This window comes from Lissotriton helveticus, chromosome 1_1, assembly GCF_964261635.1.
Source record: "Lissotriton helveticus chromosome 1_1, aLisHel1.1, whole genome shotgun sequence".
In the NCBI taxonomy this organism is placed as follows: Eukaryota; Metazoa; Chordata; class Amphibia; order Caudata; family Salamandridae; genus Lissotriton; species Lissotriton helveticus.
The window spans coordinates 1,079,949,283-1,079,968,143 of NC_136057.1; the positions used below are offsets into that span (position 1 = coordinate 1,079,949,283).

General features: G+C 47.6%; 1 protein-coding gene across 1 annotated transcript in view; it reads right to left on the minus strand.

The window, feature by feature from the left end:
* LOC144821209 (protein NEDD1-like) overlaps nucleotides 1-13,501 on the minus strand; it is a 752,172-nt gene extending 738,671 nt beyond the window's left edge. The window contains exon 1 of the mRNA XM_078677987.1: nucleotides 13,120-13,501. The gene's annotated coding sequence lies outside the window, so the exon portion shown is untranslated. The remainder of the gene's footprint in view (nucleotides 1-13,119) is intronic.
* Between the last annotated feature and the right edge of the window lie 5,360 nt (nucleotides 13,502-18,861).

Genomic DNA, 18,861 nt, shown 5'->3' on the forward strand with positions numbered 1-18,861 from the left:
GCGGTATAAGGCTGTGTTGTAGGTTATGAACGCTTCATGTATTTGGCGTTGCGTGTAGAGTAACCCCCTCCCTTCCACACGTACCGCCGATATTGGGGTCATGCGGTCTTCTCGTGCAATCAGCCAGGCCAGCAGTTTGCCAGGTCTGTCGCCTTGGCGATGTGTGAGGGCAGAGTGTGCAGCGAAGTTGAGACAACGCAGACGTTCTAGAAGGCGCTCATGTTCTGTCTTTGCTTCCGTCAGAGGGTCGCTTGCGCCACCCACCGCGTCTTGCTCATGGGCCAGTAATGTAGTTTCCAATCTCGTCAAGTCGCCCTCTAGCTGTCGTCGCATGCAGCCCTGTGTGCCTAAGCAATGTCCCCGGGTTACCACCTTGAATGCATCCCATTCGATCTGGGGGGGGGGGGGGGGGAGGATGCCGTGCCAGCATTATTTTCAAAATATTGGGCAGTTTGTGTGAGGAGGGACTCGCGGAAGGGTGCGTCTAGCAAGAGGTCCGGCTGGAGCCGCCAGGTGGGGATGGGCGGGCGCGGGCGCTCCCAAGCGATGGCCAGAGTATGTGGGTTGTGGTCCGAGTGGGTGCGGCCCATATATTGCGCATCTGTGACTAGTGGGAGTAGAACGGTGGTGACCATGAACCTGTCCAAACGGACATGTAGAGCGTGCGTCCCGACCAATAGGAATATGTTGTGTCCTCCATGCGTCGTGTAGATCCCACTGTGTTGCCCAGGTGATTAATGCTTTCGTGACGGCATGTGTCGGTGCATTTGTCGGGGGCAGGGAAGATCTATCTAAGGTCGAATCCAGGACACAGTTATAATCACCTCCCAGCATCCACGGGACCCCATGCCAGGTCGCCAGCACTGTCGAGAGGCGATTAAGGAAACCACCCTGGTCAGTGTTTGGGGAATATATCGACGCCAGTACTACGGGCTGACCATCCAGTCTGCCCCGGGCCATCACATATCTGCCATCGGGGTCCACATGAACGTCCATGGCCGCCCATGGGGTCTCAGGTCGGACCCATAGAAGCGCTCCGCGGGCGAAGAAGGAATATTCAGTGGCATAAAGTTGTCCGCGCCGTCTGCGGCGAAGCGCGCACACCTCTGTTTTATTTAAATGCGTTTCTTGCAACAGTGCTATGTGAAATTTATGGCGTTTCAAATAAGAGTAAATTTGGTAACGTCTCGCTGGTGTGTGCAATCCTCTGACGTTCCATGTACATATCCTAACTTCAGCCATCATCGTCACTTGCGTAGAAGGCACATGTGTCATCTAAACCCAATCTCCTGAGTGCAGCCTCCCTGTGACCCCTCGGCATCCCCCCCCCCCCCTGTCTAGACCATACACAACTGCTTGCACATTGGGGAACAACCCAGTCAGATTCCAAGGGGTAGGGATAATATGGAAAACACAGTATTCAAAAGAGGGAGAACAATAACAAATACCAAAAGGTCGGCTGCGTAAAATGCTGCCGTCCAAACACTCAAGTGAGTCAAAGTGAACTTCTAATTTGACAGTTCTAGGGGGGTGGCGTTCAAGTGGCTCAGCAACAACTCAACAATATTATCTGTAAGAGAAGTAACATCCCGCCCTGGGCCGGGGTGGGGTAGGTGATGTCTAACAAGCTTCGCCCGGCATCAGCAGATAAGTCATAAGGGAAAAGTAACTGTTCGTGATGCGGAATCACATTAAAGCCTGGGTAGCGACGCCTCCCTCCAACCAAGTCAGGCCAAACATCTGGAACATCGCAGTACCCACAGACTACTCTTTAGTACACGTGGACAGACAGGGAACCACTGGTGGTGGGGTAGCCATCATTCACTGGTCAATTTTTAAAATACACATTCTCCATCAGCCAGGGCTAGAAGCAGAGGCTATATCCTTTTCTGTCAAATTTAACAACCAACTAATATTCACTGGCCTCCTGCTATACTGGCCCCCTGGACCAAGAGGTCCCTTCACTAACGCCCTTCTAACCTTCCTGGAGTCCACCTCAGATCAACCCACTTTCACTGTACTGGGCGATTTTAATTTTCACCTCGAGGATAATAATTCTACTGAAACTACAACCCTCATAGATAACTTCCGTAGCTACGGATTAATCCAACTAAGTGCCGGACCCACCCATACAGCCGGCCATGCCCTAGACTCCATTTTCACCAATAACCACCACCTCAAGGTCACGTCCACCACGCCTCTCCCCTGGTCTGATCACACTGCCATCAATTTCATCCTTGCAATTACTTTGACAAATGCAAAGGAGAAAGGACCTTGTACTCCCAACCAAATCCCGTCCATGGAAAAAACTAGAAGCCACCTCCCTAGCAAACACACTTAGCAGGGACGTACCTGCCTTCATTAACATGGACAGCAATGATGGAGCCCGTAAATTCCACACCTGGCTCACTCAGGCAAAGGACAAGCTAGTCCCGGAAGAATTCAAAAAATCCAAGATTCGTTCAGCAACTTCACAATGGTACACCCCTGAGGTTAAATTGATAAAATTGAAATGTAGGAGGGCCGAGAGGCTTTGGCGAAACGACTACAGCCCTCAGTCAAGAAAGGTGTAATTGGCAGCCCTACACGAATACAAGCTAACCATAGAACAAGCTAAGGCGGTCTTCTACACTAGGAAGATTCAAGAGTCCTCAAACTCCTCAAAGGAACTGTTTAAAACCATCACACATTTAGCCAAAAGTCCCTGAGAAACCATTTTCAAACCTCACCAATAATTTGTGGAAAATATAGCACAATTCTTCTATTAGAAAGTTAAGACTGTCTATGATGTCCTTCGCTTGCTACCCATTCGTGAAGATGTCCCCCACGAAATAGATCAACAGGTGTCAGTTCTGGAACTCCCCAACTTCTCCCAGCTTAGTAACGATCAGGTGGCCACCCTACTCCTACAGACTAAATCTGGCTCTCCGCTAGACCCATGCCCCCCTCACGTTCTACACCTGGTCCCTGAAACCATCAGCCAAGCTCTTACCCCCCTCCTCAACACTGCAATTAGCTCCGGGCAATTTCCCAGCAGTTGGAGGAAGGCTTGTATTAGACCCATCCTTAAAAAGGAGACACTAGACCCTAAGGAAGCTAAACATTACCGCCCAATATCGTGTCTGCCCCTCCCTGCCAAAATTCTGGAAAGTGCAATGAATCAGGAGCTAACCAAACAACTTGAGGACAACCACCTATTAGACCCCACACAACATGGCTTCAGGGCCTGTCACTCAACGGAAACTGCTCTGATCATAGCATCGGAGGACATCCGTCAGACCATGGACAAAGGAGGCAGAGCCGCTCTGATCCTATTGGACCTGACAGCGGCGTTTGACACCGTTAATCATGATGTCCTCATAAATAGACTAAGATCGCTGGGCATCACACACACCGCCCTAAAATTGCTTCAGTCTTTTCTAAAAGCACGCATCCATCAAATTTACTGGGATGGCCTCCTTTCAAAGGAGTTCCTTCTACCATGTGGAGTCCCTCAGGGTTCGGCTTTGTCACCAACCCTTTTTAATCTTTATGTCACTCCCCTAGCTGCTCTGATAAAAACCCATGGCCTGCATTTAGTCTCTTATGCCGACGATACCCAATTGGTGGTCTCATTGGCGCAGACGGTAGAAGCCACCGCCACCGGTTTCAGGAACTGTCTGTTAGATCTTAAGACATGGATGAACGCTCACTTCCTCAAACTAAATACCGGAAAAACGGAGGTGACCGAGTTTGGCCAAAAAACCTCCATTTGGAACTATCTCTGGTGGCCCCCAGAAGCTGGCATCTGCCCGGCTCCGACCAACAAGGTTAGAAACCTTGGTTTCATAATGGATAAGGACCTCTCTTGTACATCCCAAATCAACCAGGTCACCTCGGCCTGCTTTTTTACACTTAAGGTCCTCCGAAAAATTCTGCCCTACATCCCTTTCTCCTTGAGGAAAACAGTAGTGGGAGCATTGATTATGTCTAGGGTAGATTACTGTAATGCCCTTTACATAGGTGCCGGCGAAAAACAACTTAACCGACTTCAATCAATTCAAAATGCAGCAGCCAGAGTACTGCTTAACCTCCCCAAACGACACCCTACTTCTAAAGCAATTAGTGAACTCCATTGGCTTCCGGTCAGGAGAAGAATTCAATTCAAGGTCATGTGCCTGGCCCATAAATCCCTTTATGGGCAGACCTCCAAACAGCTTTCCAATCTCCTTTCCCCGTATGTACCCGAGCGCTCGCTCAGATCTATTTCCCAAAATCTACTATACATCCCCAGGACTAAGAGTCCGTTGGGGCGGCAGATCCTTCTCTCATCAAGTTCCAAAGCTCTGGAACAGTTTACCATCCTCGCTTCATTCCGAAAAGAGCATAGCCAAGTTCAGAAAGGCACTGAAGACCTGGCTTTTCGTGCTGCCCTAAACCATCTCCTCTCTCTCCGTCCTATAGCGCCAAGACGCCTCGCCATAAGAGCGCTCTAAAAATAACCCAGTCAGTCAAAGAACATCAGGCCACCAGTCATTACAGTAAAAGATAGAATGGTGCCGTACTTACAGAGTTTGAGCGTTGGAATTGTCTGTAAAGCGGTACTCACTGCGTTCCGCCGGCCTGATTCCATGTAGAGCAAGGAGGGCTCCCCCTCCCGTCCAGTGCCAGCAAGCGACTCACACCCCACAGCAACCAGGGGCCTGTATGTGAAGCAGTCGCCTTTGCATTAGGACGTGAGGAGCTGTAGGACGTCCCTCGTTAGCCAAGTAAATCTACTGTCTGTGGCGTGACTTCAGGCGGGTCCGCAGAGTGTTGGGAGTCTGGGAGGCCGTAGATCGCCTCGTTGTCGCTGGGGAAATTGCGTGGGCTGGCGTGTGGACCAGAGGATGGTGTAGGAGAGCTTCTGATTTCCGCCACCCTTCGTAGCGCATCTTGTTGCTCCTGTAGTACCTGCTCCGCTGAGGGGGGGGGGGGGGAGGGTCGGCGTGTCTTGTGAATTCCGGGGCGTCTGTGATCTGTGTCTCCTCCGTCGCCGTGGCCCCCAGGAGCGTGACAGTGTGACAGTGCCTCGCGCTCGACGAGGTGCCTCCTCCACTCCGCCATCCAGCCAAGCCTCAACGTCCTCAGGGCTAGTAGAGAAGTGTGTCTTATCCTGCGCCACAACTCGCAGGCGCGCCGGGAAGAGGAGGGAGTATTTGAGACCGGTTTGTCGCAACCTGCGCTTTACCTCTAGGAAGGAATGCCTTTGCCGTTGTACTTGGATGGTGTAATCCAGGAAGAACATGACCATAGCATTGTCTATACAGATGTCTCCCAATTTCCTGGACTCACGCAGAATGGCGTCGCGATCCCTGTAGTTAAATATACGAAAGATCAATGGCCGGGGGTTAGATCTCGGAGGGAGGGGCCTCGTGGGTACTCTATGTGCCCGCTCCACCACGAAATGTGGCGATAGTGACCCTTCCGGCAGGAGGTCTCTTAACCACTCCTCGACATGATGCGCTGGGTTCGCTCCTTCCCATTTTTCCGGTTCGCCAACCAATCTGATGTTATTCCTTCGCGCCCGTTCTTCTGCGTCCTCGGCCTGTTCCTCCAGAAATTCAACCCTGTTGAGCAAGTCACAGACATGTTTGTCTGTCTGATTCGCGCGGTGTCCCAGGTCAGCCATCGTGGTTTCCAGCGCGGTGGTGCGATCTTACAGTTTCTTGTGGTCAGCTTTGAGGTGGGTCAGATCAATTGCCACGCTGTCAATCTTATTTTCTAGGGAGGTGCGAGTCTGTTGTAGAGATTCTTCCAGCCGTTCCATCACAGCTAGCATACTGTCCAGTTTGGATTTGACATCGGTATCCATTGCCGGTGTCAGTTTGGCCTGTTTCCCCTTTATGGATGTTCCGCCCGTTCCGGTGCGCGTCTTCACTCCTCCAGACATGGGCAAAGCGGTGCGCGTGAGTGGTCGTGGCTCACAGTGGAGGTAAGCCGCGGGGACCAGCTCTCACAACTGTTCCAGGGCAAAAGTGTTGTCCAGTCGTCAGCTCTCACTCAGTTGTCAGGGTCCGCCCCCGGCGCGGTGGGAAAGCCGGTAGGGTACCTGCGCTGTTTCTCAGCAGGAAGTGGCTGGTGAGCAGGAATGGCGTAGGTGGGCAGAGTCCTCAGGGTGGGTATGTAAGTATGGTGTCCAGAGAGAGATGACCATTCCCCAAGTAGCGGCGTGATGGAGGGCGCAAGACGTTTGCGATTCGTTGCGTGGCGCCTCACGAGAGTAGTGCTCCTAGGGGTGCCATGTTATATTCTGTGCCCGAGCTGGCAACGGTGGTGGACCGTCGGGTTGTGCGGCCTCCTAGCAGGGGGCAGTACGCCAGGGAGTGGAGCCGTGTGCCAGCGGTTGGGACCAGTGTGTCAGCGCGTCGCCAGGGGGGGCCGCCCCCACCCGCACCACGGAAGTCCCAGCCGGTACTCACGGTTCAGGAAAGCATCAGGGGACCGTGCACCACCGCTCGCCGACCCCGCCAACTCAGGTGGCTCACCTCACTGGGGTCAGTTCATCCGGCAGCCCACCGGGGGGGGGGGGGGTTGGTCCCACGCGTGCGGCGCCCCTCGGCCGCCAGGGCAGGTGCGTGGACTCACAATGTGACACTCTCCAGTCAATCACCCCCGGGCGCAGGTCACTGCGGTGTCAGTGGTGTGGTACTCTCCCGCCCAACGGCACCTCCGTCGCACTCCAACGGTGTGGTAGTCCTTTAGCAAGTAGATGGCTGATGGCGTCTTCCAGTGGTGGGGGGGGAGAGGTGTGAGGCCTCCACCGCAGGCGCCCCACACGAAGGGCAGCCGAGGGCGTCCAGGTCTGGGTGCAGCCTCTGGGTAAGGGCGCCGGGAACAGCGCAGTCCGTTAGGGCAGGAGCCACGCCAACACCTCGGGAAGGCCCTTTGCAGTGAGAGTCGCGGCAATCAATGGGGCCGCTGTGCCTCGACTCAGGTCTTCACTCCCCCGTAGGGTGTGGGGAGATGTCTCAGTGCAGGCGTCCCCAGCGGAGGCACCGCGGGGAAGGGAGGGGGAGCAGTGCTCCGTATGGTAGCCCCCCCGCAATCCGGCAATCGCCGCCCCACTGGGCCGGTCGTCTCCCCCTCACCGTCCTCCGTGAGGCTTCGTGCGCGCCGGGTCCCGCGTCGGTCAGCCAGCGGCTCCACAGGACAGCAGTCGAGGCAGTGCGGTCTCCGATGGCAGGGACAAGTCTGTGAGGCACGCCCCCGGGGCATCGGGAAGTCCTTCGGCGGCTCGTGCGGGCCGCGGCAAAGGGCCTAGCGGCCAGAGACAGACCGCGGCCTCACGTACTCTCGCACACCAGCCGGGGAGCAGCCCACGCGGCCGCAAACTGCCAGGCAGCACCGGAGCGGCTCCCGAGCCATGGCGCTCCCCAAACTCGCCGAGGACAGAGCTGAGGGTCAAAGGCTGCTCCGCTGCTGTTTTCAGCCGATTCCGTTGAATTGAGGCGGATAATCGGCCCAGGGGAGAGTAGCTCAGGACGGAGCTTTACTCAATTGCTGCCGCCGCCATTGCGTGCCAAGCCACGCCCACCTTTTTCCACAAACTGCCTTTGTATATTCTAATATATGCCAAAGGCAAAAATGAAACTGGTCCAACCAATATTGTCCACAGATTGAGAAAGCAAGGAAACATGTGAATAAGTCTGTTTCTGCTTTCCTCAGAGACTATGGTATGGGTTCTATACACCACAACAACTTGTGTTACAACATGCAAGGCATTTATAGAGGAGACGGTGTACATTTCACAGATGAGGGAAACAGTCTTCCTCTTGAACTTTAGACTCTGCATCGGTACTTACTTGTAGGTACAAAAAACACTCAATGAACATAACTGCTCTTTTTAGAGCCAACCAACATCTAAACACTCAAACTTGTTATTTAACTGTATTTTTTTTGTCTTTTTTTTTCCGACGTGTGTGCAACCTGCACGCACCTCACGATATTTTTTTTTTTTGCCCTTTGGGGTCCTTCAGGGACCCCTGAGAAGGCCTAGGGGGTCAGGAAGTCTCTATCTGCCCCCTTTTCACGTTCTCCACTTTTGTTTTGGGCTCTCTTCTGCTTCCGAGTGACAAAATGGCGGCCAACATTTCCTGGTTTCCACCAATTGGAATGTTGACAGACGTCAAACAGCAAATCAGAATTCCGCTTGCGCCCACCCGATTCGCGCACGGTGCGCCCTTCTAGATATATATATATATTTTTTTTTTTTCTTTAGATTTTCTCAGGAACTACTGGATGGATTTACACCATTTGAGCAAAAGCGTTATCTGCGAATCAGACTCTACCATTTTGCCAAATTTCTTGTAATTCCGTTCAGCCGTTCGGGCTGTAGCCGTGTCTAATCGTCCTATGGAAAATAACATGGGGAAAACATGTTTTGGGACCCCCCCCTTTTTTCTCAGCCCCCACTTGACGAATCCCCCCCAAAACTTTCAAGGAAGGAGCGGGGCATGTTCTTTGAGAAATTCACGAAGATTCATCAACCGGCGCCAAAGTTATTCCCAATAGAATGTTGCGGATTTCCTATGGAAACTAGGTCCTAACTATAGCTACCTACTGGCAATCGCCAGTAGGTTATATTATATTATATATATATATATATATATATATATATATATATATATATATATATATATATATATATATTTTTCTTTAAGTCGAGGTGTAGTCAATCTAATATGATGGAGTGCATTTAACATCTAATGTCACATCTTATTTCTGCTTTTTTCTCTCAACACTTGTACTGTGATTTTGCACCTAAATGTGATGCCACTGCACTGCTGACTTTGCAAAAGGATGCATGTTTCATCTCTGTTTGTGGACGTAAATGTTACTTTTTCTCACTGATATATTTTGGCAGCTCAATGTGTTCTGATGACGTTGTACCCAGGTTGGTTTTCAACCTAAATTTGTGTTCCCACCTAACATGTTCCACACTCTTGCTGGTGTTGCACCAATGGTATGTCTGGACATAAATGTGATATCATAATTATCCTTACTTTGTACTAAGGATGATTTTATGATTTTGAAATGCTAAATGTCACCTAATGTGGCATATTTACCATCAAATGTTTACATATACTTAGTGATACATCATAGCTACGTACTGTGGCTGTACCATTTTGAATTTTCTGCTCAAGATCAGTACCTTGGACAATTTTCATTTGATCTTGTAATTGCCACCAAATCTAAACCAATGACAAACTCCTATCACGCAGGGAATGACTGACCATCTAAACTCCTCTTTGCAAATGAATTTTGAGGGAAAACCACACATCCCTCCTTGAATTATTTCTAACAGCCTCCAAACTCCTTACAACCTTGCACTTGTTGCACCCAAATGATGGGCTCTACCTTGGACCTGATTTTTTTTAATGAAGAAATGCTGCAGATATACCTCTAACCAACTGAAATTGAATTGGTCAGACCATGTATTCTTTCCTATTAAAATCTTAAACTTAACACACACTCATCATGCTAACACGGAGACAGAAATCTAGAAACCTCACACACAAACAGTTCACTGGAATTTGTGCAACCCTGCTTGCATCAGCTCATTAAAGCCAGATCTTTTGGCTTTGCCATGGATTGTTTATTTTCCTTACTGTGCAATTTGAAAGGAAAGAGTTATATGTGGAACACTGTAGCTCCCAGCTCAGAAGAGGCAGTCCAGGTACAAATGCAAAGCCATGCCCCCTCCGGACTGTATACAAGCAACTCCACACCAGTTTTTTCTGTCCTTCAAATGTGTGGCTTGCACACAGAGATGGTCACAACCAGCACATGAACCCTTAGAACTATCTTATTAGCCTACAGAATGCACAATACTAACCTGCTGTATTTGAAACTAGAAAAAATATTTTATTTGTTTATTTATGTTTAATTTTCTCTAAGTGCAGTGGACATTTGGAATTACATTTTATGCAGAGCGCTATGAGGCAGTCTACACGCTGGTCATCTGTTTAAGGGAGAGAGAGTAGATAACTGTCACCAGCACACCTTGTATCCACTCCTGTACTTTCATTTAACAAATTATTCCATTCTGTGAATTGCAGGATCTGGGACCTGCTGCATGACCATACCCCAAACCTACTGTTCCTCACAGAAACCTGGCTGAACCCCAGAGCAGCACTAGATATCACCAAATCCATCTCCCCAGGATACACAATTGCCAGGCAAGAGAGACTTCACAAACCCAGAGGTGTAATTACCGCGGTCCACAAGAGCACCGTCAGCTGCATCACCTCTGCGAACACACAATCTACTAACATGAAACACATGTCCCACACTTCAGGACATCTCCTGGACCTTATTGTCACCTCCTTTGACAACATCAGAGTCGAAGAACCTACTCCGGTCACCTGGACAAATCCTTCCCTCCTCAAGTTCAGTATACCCATCACTTCCCAAAGCACACAAACCACTGCCAAAATAGCCAGCGATAACTGGAACATCTTGGGTGAAAAACTGAAACACTGCCCACAACCTCCACCCACGCAAACACAGCCACAGCCTTCACAAAGCCATCATAAACTTCAATAAGTTGATCTCCTCCTATGCAGACACCCTGGACCCCTGTAAGCACAACAATACGATGCAATCCAGACTGCAAGCCAACTGGTACATGGAAGAACTCAGGCTAATGAAGCGCCAATGGAAACAACTGGAAAGCAGACGGAGACAGAGCAAGAAAAACAATGACAGGAGCCCACTCAAGTCTCATTGAGATCCTACCATCAACAGAGCTGAACCACCAAATGCACTTCCTTGGTGGAGCACACAACAGAAGCAAGGAAATCTTGACCATTGTCAAAGATTCCAACTCACCAGCCAACACCTCCAACTCCACCACGCCCTCACAAGACCTCTGCAATCACCTCTCCTTATTGTTCAGCAACAGCATCACTACCACTTAAAGCAATTTCAACCTGTCTCTGGACCCAACAGAGTTCACCAATCAACTTCCAGTCTCATCCAAAGACCCAACACTTACCTCTTGGCCCGTCATCACCTGGGACAAAACTACCTCAACATGAAGTCCATCCACTCAGGAGCCCTGTTCCACCCTTGCCCCGCCACACCTACTACAGAGGAAGTCTACCCATCAGAGCCATGCTGACACCCATCATGTATACCTCCATCCCCTCAGCTACCTTCTCATATGTTTGGGAATGGGCCATGGCCTCCTTTTGTTGAATACACCCTCTGCAGACCCCTCTAAGCTCAATAAATACAAATTGATCTCCGTGCTGTTAAGGAATTAGTGAAATTAATAGATATGCACCTCACCAAATTCCTCAATTACCACCAACTCCTCAGCACTTCTCAGTCCGGATACAGACGAAACAGTGAAACTGCCCTCATCACTGCCACAGATGACATCTGCATTATGTTTGATACAGGAGACACAGTGTCCCTCACACTCCTGGACCTCTCTACAGTGTTTGACACAATCTTCTACTCCATCTTCATCCACCACATGCACAACATCAGAACCCAAGGGTCTGAGCTCAGCTGGATCTGCTCCTTCCTAACTGGCAGGACCCAGTCAATCATCCCGACACCCCTTACGACACCTTTTACATCAGATGACTGTGACCCGCAAGGATCCTCCCTCAGCACAATCCTCTTCAGTGCTTATATGATCCTGCTGGCCGGCATCATCCCCTCCAACAATATCAATGTTATATCCTACACCAATCACACACAACTTATCTTCTCCCACATGGGCAAGACACCCCTACCAAAAACAAGTCCACAACATGTATGGCTGAAATTGCATACTGTATGAAGTTCAACTGTCTGTAGCTGAATAGCAACAAGACTGGTGTTTTGATCTTCGGTAAATGCTCAGCGGGACTCAGCCTCGTGGGTGACAGAGCTAAAACCTACACCCATCCACGCCTCCCAAGACAAGAACCCTTGTGATTGTCATTGACTGCAAACTCAATATGACCACAATGTCAATGCCATAACTGCTTCATACTTTCACTCTGAACATGCTAGGGAAGATTTTCAAGTGGTTTCCCTAGCAACACCAGAAAAGCCATCACCCAAACCCTCATTACTAGCAAGGTGAAAAATGGGAACTCCCTTTCCTCTGGGATCAACAAGCAACTCATCAGAAGTCCACCCAGAACATGGCGGTCAGAATCACTCTCAACCTCCCATACCACGCACACATCTCATTTCACCCCAAGGAGCTACATTGGCTACCCATAAATAAATGAACGCACTTCAAGTGCATCTGCTTCCACAAACCCTCCAGACACCTCCAGTCGGATGACTTTCTACTGGCACACATCCCATACAAATGGAAAACCAGATCTGGTGGTCAAGCTTCCTCCTACAGTGCTTCTGCTACACATCAGAGCCTTCTCCTCACTTCTTAAGTTCCGAAGGAAACCAGACCTTGCTCTTCGAACAGTGCTCTGCCCACCGTAGGTGCGGCTGTTCAGCGCCAGGATTCCACCCAGGGTGATAGCATGCTTTACAAATTAACATACATAGATTTGGTTTAGTTAAACACAAAAGCCAAGGCCTGAAAAAGCTGTTCCCCTATATAATGTATGTCACAGAGGCATAGTTTTTCTGCATGGCATACTTTAGTGGTACCAGACTGCTTTACAGAATAACTGCCCTCTCTAAAACAGATTTAAATAAGTATTCAAGAGGAAAGGAAATGCAATGGGCTTACTCAGTTTAAAGTGGTTATACATAAATCAGGCAACTAAAGTGCTTTAAATGGACCAGAACTGTCCAGTACTGAGTACCTGTGCTTCTTTAATTTCAAAGGGCGAGTACCTGCTCTTATCTGCACTGCTCGAATACATTTAATGGGAGGGTACCACCACTGCGCAGGAGCTACAGGTTCTCTAAAGATTAAGGGCCAGATGTATCAAAGGGTTTTACCCATTCTGTGTCTATGGGGAAATGTGTTGTTACATATGAGCCTAAGTACCTGCACTTCTATATTTCCATTTAAAGCACTGGGCAACTGTCCTGGGAGTGGTTTCAGTTCAGCAAACCTGTAAACTTATATTTATCCAAATCTTTTGAAGGAAGAACTCTCGAACAACAGCTTTAAAAACAAACCTCACAGATGCCCTCACTCGGGAGCAGGAAGTTAACCGCCTATTCCTATTGTTCGCCTGGACCCTCTTCACGGATAGTTTTCCTTGACGAACTGTACGATAGGTCAGACAACAGAACGCTACAAGTCTTGTACCGCTTCAATAATCTGTCTCCAAGTGCTCCAACAGAAAATGTTGCTATTACTTCCCGTATTCTCTGGAAACGCGGCTAATTTTGGAAAACAATACTGCGTATCGCTTCGTTCAATTTGAAGACGGTAATTTTCAAAAACACAGACATTTAAGTAGCAATACTGTCTGCAAAAAGAAGATGGGAGGAGTCGATGCAAAACAGTCAAATTTAAGCGTCAATAGAACCAGGCTAGTTCAAAGGGTGGAGCCGACATAACTAGATTTGCATTTTGAGGATTGATATTTCACCTGCACACCCCGACGTCGTTTTTGCTCTTCCACACTCTTAAGCGACATCTACTGCAGCCGTGTACTTGCGTTCCTACATCTGACCTCTGACCTGAACGCATGAGCGCTACAATGTACTAGGGCCATACACGAGTGATTATCCAGTCCAGGTTTTTACTTTGTATTATGGGATTTGTAGTCCTTATTATTACACAATGGCACCCATGTGATTACAAGGCCAGAACGCAAAATGAAAACCTGGCCTTCGCGAGTTAATTAGGAAGGTTCCTGGAAAACTTGGACCGTCCGGAGGAAAGCAGGTCTGTTGAACAAAATGAAAGTCACGAGTATCCTCTCCGGACCACAGCCTACGTTGCTTTCAGAAACATACACGCCTATATTTTGCCAGTCAGTATCTGTCTTGTGCGACTGCAATTAACTTTAACATCATGGAGATGTTTTGCAGCCAAAACAGCCGCAGCGACTCCCTCTAAACGAGAAATATACACGCGCAAATAAATAAATAAACTTCCGAACACTTATCTCCTCGTTAGTTGCTCTGTGCACCGGCCACCAGACTAACTTCGAGCATGCGCAGATAGACTGACAGCATTTTCCTTTCACCTCCACAGCATAGCAGCTGCAACCCTTACTGGATTCTGGACTATTCTACCTATCCCGTAAATAAACCGAAATAGAGTAGTTCATCCTATAGGAGCACCGCTGGCATGCCTTTAGGATAAGTGAGGCACTGGTTTTCGAATGGTGAGTTTTTTTCCCCTCACCGATTATTCCACCTCATTCTGAAAGAAAAATGAGTGAACATGCATTCGGAAGTTTACGACTTGGTGTCCCTTATCATAGGAATTTAATAAACTCTTCCTGGTTACACCTGGAAACGAAACAGTCACCAACTGTAGCCTTCCAGGTATAACCATGGAAGAGTTTTGGGGACGGCATTTTCATATGAAAATATACAAATATATTTTCACAGATATAGTTATAAAATAAAATATTGTAAAATATTTTTCACTATAAAGAAACCCCTTCTCATACATCCCCAACACTTTTGGTGAGTGTTTATTCCTCATCTCATTAGGAATGGAGCATTTCAGCTCCCGTTAGCAAGAGTAAATTTGTTATCTTTTCCTAGGGAGGGGTATTGGGTTGAGAAATATTCGTGAAAACCCACAAACATGTAAGATACAGGGTGTGCACCAACCTTGAGGGCATTACCTACTAGTCGGCCTTCTTTATCCTTGCCTTATTTAAGTAAATAAGGGTTATCTCAACACTGGGGTAGGATTACCTATCCCAACTTAAAAAAAGTAAAACAGTCATCCTTGGTCCATAGGTATGAACCTCTCTCGCCCACCAGGCAGCCAGCCATGCACTCCACGGCCCAGTGCAAAGTGGCTCCACCCAGGCACGTCCGGTTTTCCGGAGAGTTTCCCATGGCCTTCGTCTGTGATATTTGCATTTATGTCACCTGGGTATATCCACACCTTCATGTAACATTGGAGTTTGGATTCTGTGTCTGTGTCCAAGTGACTCCTTTTCCTTTTTTTAGGTCTCGCCTACGCAGCGTGCATGTGCTGCATAGGAAAAATACCTTTAGTAATGCTTCAGCTTTTCAGGCAAAAACGTGCACTTGTTGCATTGCCTTGAATGGCAACGCGTGCATGTTTGGTGATTCTCTTGCGGGAGCGAGCTCAGACACCATATGTTTGTAATTAACTTACAAACATATGGTGCCCCTTCTCGTTCTCGCAAGGGAAACAGGTGCCACTGCTGCCTCTCGTGAAACTCTTTTTTTTATAACTCGCGCCTAATCCCGGCTCAGTGCAAGCAATTTCCTGACGGAGCGGCTGCCCGTCCTTTCGCTGTAGGACCGACAGAAGTGTCACAACGGACCCTCACTTGCAAGTGTCTCAAGTCCCCCCCTTTTTTTAACCCCTTACTAATTTCACCTAGTTCCGGTGGCGCCAACTCTGAGGGCTTCCCTTCTTGATAACGGCAACTTGCACCCTGATTGACATTACGGCTGTTATGTTCTAATCACTGAATTCATTAGAACTATACCCCCATGCTCCAATTAAGTAAGTGCCTTCACTGCACGCTCTCCCGTAATTCTAGCCCTTCCCTAGACCTCCGAGTAATGACACTAATTTTCCCCACAGCATCTTGCATTATCAATGCCGTGTCACACAGGGGCACCTTTGAACTGGTAGCAAACAAGATAAAATCCCAAATAGATAATTAGCAAAGAGCAGATAGACAGACGCAGTCATAGCTTTATTGGTTGATCCAGGGTTTGTTTTACAAGTGGAGCATTCAAGCACAATATTCTGTGTCTGCCTCATCTCTCCCAATCAGGCACAGACAATGGCAGTGATTAAATCACTTCCAACGTCGGTGCCATTTGCACCAATCAGAGGTCGGCTCTAAATGCTTCTCATTGATCCCCAGCTGCTGCTGCGCTTTGTCCCCGCTCCACCGGCCACATCTCCCATTGTACACAGGAAGCAGCCGTTCCATTCTCGCTTTGTGTCACGATGGCTCAATTCCAACCATGTTACTGCACAGAAAGACTTCAGATATGCCTTGAATAAAATAATTCAGCCGACACTCTGACGCAAAGATGTATTAGCTAAAACAATTTACCTCTATAAGATATGTGGAGGAAACGCCCGCTAAAATTTAGACCACTTAATTGTGTAACCTCAATTAACATATATACAGACCATGGAACGAACCCCGTGGTAAAGTGTTGCCCCCCCCACTGTAAAGCAGGTGTTGTCCTGAGCATATACAAAACCCCTGATAAGTGTCAGTGGTAAGGCTAACACTTACATATTATCGCAGTGGCGTTGAGCAAAATGTCAGCCTCTCCCCCACTCCACACTGCCAGTTTGGTGAATGGCCCAAGACTCCCATATCTCACGCAAATTCACAGGCCTTATCTTGGATTGAGGTGGGGGAGACTGCCGCATGGGCTGCAGCGGCCAGTGATAAGTACCCACTGTATGGACTAGTAACTATTTTTCATATGAAATTAAGGCAAACATCTTATTCTTCTGAAGTTCTTTATAAAATATGTCAACGCAACCTGTAGCAGTGGCTGAGTGATATTTCTATAAACGAAGTGTAAAAGCAGTACGTGCCCCCATCAAAATGCATTGAAGAACAGCTTTAGTAAAGTGTAATGTCGTCGAGTAAGCAAAACTCTCCCACAGTAGAGTCCTATGGAGACACATGTGGTTTCCTGTACGTCCAACGTGAAATAGTGCCTGCTGCTCATTGATATACAAACCAGAATATTTAGAGAAATTGCATTTTGCATGGAAAACCACACACTAATCTAATTCCATCGAAGGCTTACAAATGTAAACGTGGTTCCTGTTTTGACTGAAAACACCTTTAAGAAGCATTGTTAAAGCCAATTGGTCTGGCGTTTGCCGCCAGGCTTTTGGCTTTAGAAATGCTTATTTTGTTCTTTCGTGGTTTGTGCAAAACCTTATTGTGGGGAGACAGCCAGACCATCAGAAATCTAAAAAAAAACAGTGCTGAAAGTCAAAACAATTTTTGGGGTTTCAAAAAGCATACAGTACGGTAGTAGTTCCTGACGCTGAAAAAGGATTACTTTGTGTGGATGTGCTCCTTGTGAAAGACTATAAAGGTAAAACAATATCCCAAAAGGTATAAATGAAGAGGCAAATTATATTGCATGCACAAGGCATTACATAGGTCAGAGAAAGGAGACACTTATTCAAAGTCTTTCAATTCAAAATTAATTTTAGTATTTTAGTATGCAAATCATGAAAGGAGAAATTCATAAGGACACAATTATGTACAGCACACAGTTCAAGAATTCGAGTGACAACCGATAAAACTTGGTGCTCAATATATACAAGTGGTATGTGGCAACGCAAGTGCAGGAGTGAGCAGCGGCGGACGGCGCAAGGTGAGCAAGGTGAAATATATACAGTGATTAGCTCAACATGTGACACAGAATTAGTAACAGTAAATAGGATTGACCCGGATGGGAATGGCGATCTTTCGATACCTATCTTTAACTTGTCAGACTATTGCCTTAGTCAAGAAGAAACCTCTCTGCTTTCAAGAGGCCTTACATTTGTACCCACTGAGCGGAGAGACTTTCTGGAGCTACAAATGAACCTTCTCAAATTCTTCAGACGGATCCGACTGAAGCAATTCTTTTTTGACAAACAGGATCCCTCACACTCCACCATTTCACCCTTCCGGCCCCCTTCCTCTTTCAACCCCCCTTCACATTCAATGCCTCCGGAAATTCTCACATTTGAACATTTAGTGATGAGGGATGTCTTGAATCTCAAAACCAAACCCCATTTCACACCCTACAATCTCCCCATGGTCGAAAAACAAGCCCTTCTCTCTCTGAAAAACAATACGGAGATCGTCATTAAACCGGCGGATAAAGGGGGCGGGATTGTGGTGATTGGACATAATAAATACGATCATGAAATACAGAGACAACTGTCCAACCGCAATCATTACAAACCACTATCCAAAGATCCACTGGAAGATATCAGATTAAAAATTTTGACAGTCACAAATGTAGCCAAGAATCTGAACATCATTACGAAAAAAGAATTCGAATTTTTGAACAATCCTAGTCCTAGAACTCCGGTGATATATGTCTTGCCCAAGATACATAAAGACCAACTTAACCCACCTGGACGACCGATAATATCTGGATGTGGATCCATTTTGGAACCACCTGGCAAATACATCGACGCTGTGATTAAGGAATTTGTTCCCTGCACAGATACCTTCATCCGTGATACCACCGATCTATTAAATACAATCGAGGACAAACCCTTTGACATTACATCTCAATTACTTGTTAGTATGGATATTGAATCCCTCTATTCTAACATTCCACATGATGAGGGCCTCCAGGTGATACGGACACTCCTCCTCTCAAGACCACAACCAACAAAGATTCCCACTGACTTCATTATGTCACTACTACGCATCGCCCTACAAAATAACTACTTTCTATACAACGACACCTATTACCTGCAAGTTAAGGGTGTCGCCATGGGCGCTTGTTTTGCTCCAAATTTTGCAATTTTGTTTGTGCACTCTTTGGAGAAATCTGTGATCCTAACCCCCACCAATCCATTTTTTCCAATATACTTTTATGGCGTCGATACATCGACGATATTCTATTGATTTGGAGCGGAGACAACCTTACCCTTAACTCCTTTACTGTATGGCTTAATCAGACCTAGGAACATCTCAAATTTACAAATGAGAAAAAAATCAACGACCTCCCATTTCTGGATGTTGTGATCCA